Source organism: Crocodylus siamensis, chromosome 6 (genome assembly GCF_052110815.1).
Source record: "Crocodylus siamensis isolate JL-2025a chromosome 6, ASM5211081v1, whole genome shotgun sequence".
NCBI lineage: Eukaryota > Metazoa > Chordata > Crocodylia > Crocodylidae > Crocodylus > Crocodylus siamensis.
This window is the reverse complement of record NC_143400.1, coordinates 36,954,798-36,958,857: the sequence shown is the minus strand read 5'-3', so window position 1 is coordinate 36,958,857 and position 4,060 is coordinate 36,954,798. Positions and strand designations below refer to the sequence as shown.

General features: G+C 46.6%; 1 pseudogene; it reads left to right on the top strand.

Annotated features, from left to right (window-relative positions):
- The first annotated feature begins 2,887 nt into the window (after window positions 1–2,887).
- LOC149862321 (U2 spliceosomal RNA) lies at window positions 2,888–3,017 on the top strand (annotated as a pseudogene).
- Window positions 3,018–4,060: the final 1,043 nt, after the last annotated feature.

The window sequence follows — 4,060 nt, the reverse complement described above, 5'->3', positions numbered from 1 at the left end:
ACATGAACAACACACTGCTGTTGCCAGCAATGTACTTTAGAGCCAATGGAAAGGTAAAACCCCCCAGTGATGGACCACTAACTAAAGGCCAACTGGCTCTTAGAAGAATATATTGATGTGAGATTAAAAGATGTGCTGCAGCTAGCCCTTTTATCCACTTTGCAGCGAGGAAGGCATCTTGTCTTTACTGGGTCCAATAAATATACCACACACAACAAATGAGTATGGGTTGAATCATCATTACAAGTGGTGTTTACTGAAGATGCAGTATGTAATCTAACCTAAATTACATGGGGCCTTGAGATTCAGCATTTGCAACATCCAGCAGGACAGGACATGGTTCACTGGCAAATTTCTGCTACCTTTAAGTCTCATGTTGTAACTTGAGTTGGCGCTAGATGGACTCTTTCTTGCTGCAGATCCTCAGCATTTTCCTGGGCTCAGCTTGGACATCCCCCCTTACATATCGGGAGCACAGGGGGGTGGCAGATGACATTTGCAAAGGTTAAACAGCTACAATATCGGGGGATATCATCACCTGGTATAAATTAGCATCAGCCCTTGGATCTCAAGGGATCCGTGATGATCCGCAATGGCAGAAGATCTGATCCTATCCTCCGTTGTCTATTAAGACCTTCAGGAAAAGTGACTGTAACAGTTAAAACCCCCTCAATATTTTATTTACACAACTGTGCAGCCAAAATAGGAATCCCTTCCCTTCGATGACCATTACATATATTAAAGAAACATTGTTCTCTGGATTGCATCACCTTCCCTTCCTTTATATTATGCTTGTTGTACAAAGGACAAAAGACCCAACATTTAACCTTTCCTGTGGTTTCCCCGTTGGTATTTCCACCGTGCAATTATATGCTAAGTCTGCGTACGATTGGGATCTATCTGCCCCTTAGGAGGTGTAGCATTGCTGGTGCATCAAAAGGCAGCCTTCTCCTGCCGTGGAGATTGTGGACCCTCCTGTATCTGAGATCCTGACCCACTGGCTCTGTTTTCAGAAACCTTTGCCCTGTGCCACATCCCTCTCTGCAGCTGGATCGCTCATATTCGAGTACTCAATGTCTCGACCTTCCTAGCTAACCCTTTGGGCTTTCAAGTGGAGGGGCACCTGCACAGACAATCCAAGTTCACTGCAAATAATTACAAGCAAAACAGGTTGACCTGTTCATGCCTGATGCTGATGAACCCATCAACACTGGTATCAGGGGAGTGTTAAGCCCCAGATAGCACATGTAGCTGTGGAACAAGTGCATGCTGTCTCGATGCTCTGGATACAGTCAGCAATCACAGCAGATGCATTGTACCGCACTGCGGGGACAACCTAGTCGGAGATACAGGGGATGTTAGGCAGTGCAGTAAGGTCTTTGTAGCTGGAGGAGAAATTTCTTGGGCCATGACATCTCTGAATTTCAGAAGGAGCCTGCCCTGCTGTCTTTCTGGACACAAAAAAGTGGGAAACTCCGATTTCCCATCACCCACCAAGCTTCTCATCGCACATAATCATACACGAGCTATAATTTCTCATCCTGATGCTTGAACCCCAAAGGAGAAGCCGGATAGAGAGAAAAACTCCCAAGAACTCTACTCCCTGCCAAGGCAGGAAGACACACCACAGTGACCCAGGGTGAGTGCAGACGAGTTAGCCCTTTCACATCCTGTGCTTGTCTGCACACTACCGGCCGAGGCATTTTCACACGTCTCCCTGCTGTTCGTTCTCAGCCATTAGGTACTGCACTGAGCTGAGAAGGCCGAATGCAGCGGGTTGTAACCCAAACCATTTCCAGTCCCAAGGCTTAGTGCTGATGAAAGATTCAGGTCTATCAATGCAATGCCCTGCTGATCATTCCCTCTTTCTTTTGTTCCCAAAGTGTGTGTGCGTGTGTGTGTGTGTGCGCAAGGGAGAGAGACTTTCTTTGCTTGAGGGGAAACGTCATGTGCAAATCAAAAGATTACATATTTCTTGAGCATGATGTATATGAGCTCCTCTGAAGCTGTGCGACTGACTCAGAGCAGATCAGCCGCTCCTCCAAGCCCTCCGGCTGTTTGTAGTTTGTGAATTCTGTCACCTTTGATGGATTCCAAAAGCCGTTCAAATACTGAGCTGACTTCCAAAAGCAAAAAGATTTGGAGCCCGGAAAATGCTCTTGTTGTACTTTCCAAGCATTTGAAATGCTTCATGGAAGCTATAAACTCTTTCCTTTCCTTCATTTCTCTCTGCTTGGATTCTTGTTTCTAGCTTCTCAGGTACCATAGCCTTTTCGGTTCCTGTCGGGGATCCCAGAAACAACCACCTTCTCCAGACCGAGAAACATCCTCTCCAGATTACAGTCCAGGATTGAGAAGAGGAGCATTTAAGACAACTCAGTCAGATATTACCAAGCACCTGGCTCTGCCCGGGCAAGGCCTTTTGGGAACATCACAGGAATCTGGCTGCAGTGTGGGTGTGGGGTGGAAACTTCAAAGGAATTTAAAGTGATGAGACCTCAGTTCCCTTGGCTCCCCCTTCAAATCCCAGCCCCAATCAATAAAGTCCCATCGCAAAGATTTTGTGGGTAAAAAAAGGATTCCATTAGTGCTCCCTAAGTAAAGCTATATCGAGCCATCAGGGTGACAGGAGCAGTGTTCCCCTGAAGCTGCGCGGTGTGCATGGTCACTCAGGCATGCTTGTGCCATGCTGCCAAGCTCGCTTGCATGGCTGTGCACGCCGCAAGGCTTAAAGGGACCGCTGGACGGGAGCCCCTGGGCCTACAGAGGACTTGAAGGGAGAGTTTTTATATTTTGGGCAAGATGCTGCCTCGAAGTGGTGTACAGCATGGTAGGGGAAGCTCCGTGACCACGTAGGTGGGCTCCCCAGGGCAGGTGATTGTCTCTAATATGTCCTCCATAGGAGGTCTATATTGAGCAGATTTGTTTTTGGTGTTGGGTGGTGGAACTGGAGCTTGCTCCATCCACTCCATGCATTGACCTGGTATAACAGTGCTTCCAGGAACGGTGCAAAAAAACAGAAAAAAAATAAAATAAAGGTGTACAGCATGGTGCAGACCTGGCTTGGCTTAAACAGTCCCAAGATATTCCCCTTAAAAGAGAAGGCCCTACAAAACAACCTCTTTCCAAGGGTAGGTCTCCTGGTCAGGGAAGCAACTGGTGCTTCCTGGCAGATCCAGTGAACCAATTCATGGAGACCAAACTCCCTTCTCCAACCTGGGTGAGTGTCCCTCGGGTAACACAGAGCTTTTTGGTGCTGTGGTTTGGCAATCACCTTGTATCACTATTTGCACCTTGTCTTCCAGCATTTCAACTCCCCCCTGGGGCTGTCCTGCCAGCCTGGTATCCCTTTAGGTGAAGACAATTGCTCCCTGTTAGGACTACATTAAAACCAGAAAAGTGAAAACAAAGCCACTTTGGATACTAAGGCCTATAACAGCACCCCTACATCTCCAGGTTTTTATTGGGCTGTATACAGATTTCTAAGACATTTGGCTGAGTCAGTTTGAATAATTAAAAATAAGCCTCTCTCATAAAAAAATAACAACACACCGACCGCTCTGCTCATGGGCTGAAGCGGAGCCTTTCAAAAGTGCCCAAGGGAGTTAGGTGCTCAAGGCCTCTTGAATTCAATTCTTTAACTCCCAGAGCTCCTTTGAACATCCCCGTCTCAAACACTGCAGTAAAGTAGGGTATTCTAGATCGTTACTGAAAAAAAAAAAGGGAGTATTTTTTTTAATAAGGGCTCAAACAAACTAATAAAAAGGCTCAGTCAGCAGGGCAAATTTCATTCCAGCTGGGAGCTGGATTCCTGTTAAAAGAAAGTGCCAGCAGGCCTTTAGCTCTAATGGCACTGCCAGACGCAGCTATAATTACAAGCTTTCTATGACTGTGTGAAAGTTTTGTTATGAATGTCAGTGGGCAGAGGGGCACAGAGGAATAGTAAATCATGCACACAAAAGGTACGGGCACCAGGGAGGAGGCTCCAATGTTAACCAAGTGCCTTTGTAAAGGGCTTAAATTATGAACATGTGCCACAGTAAAAGCGTGATCTACAAAC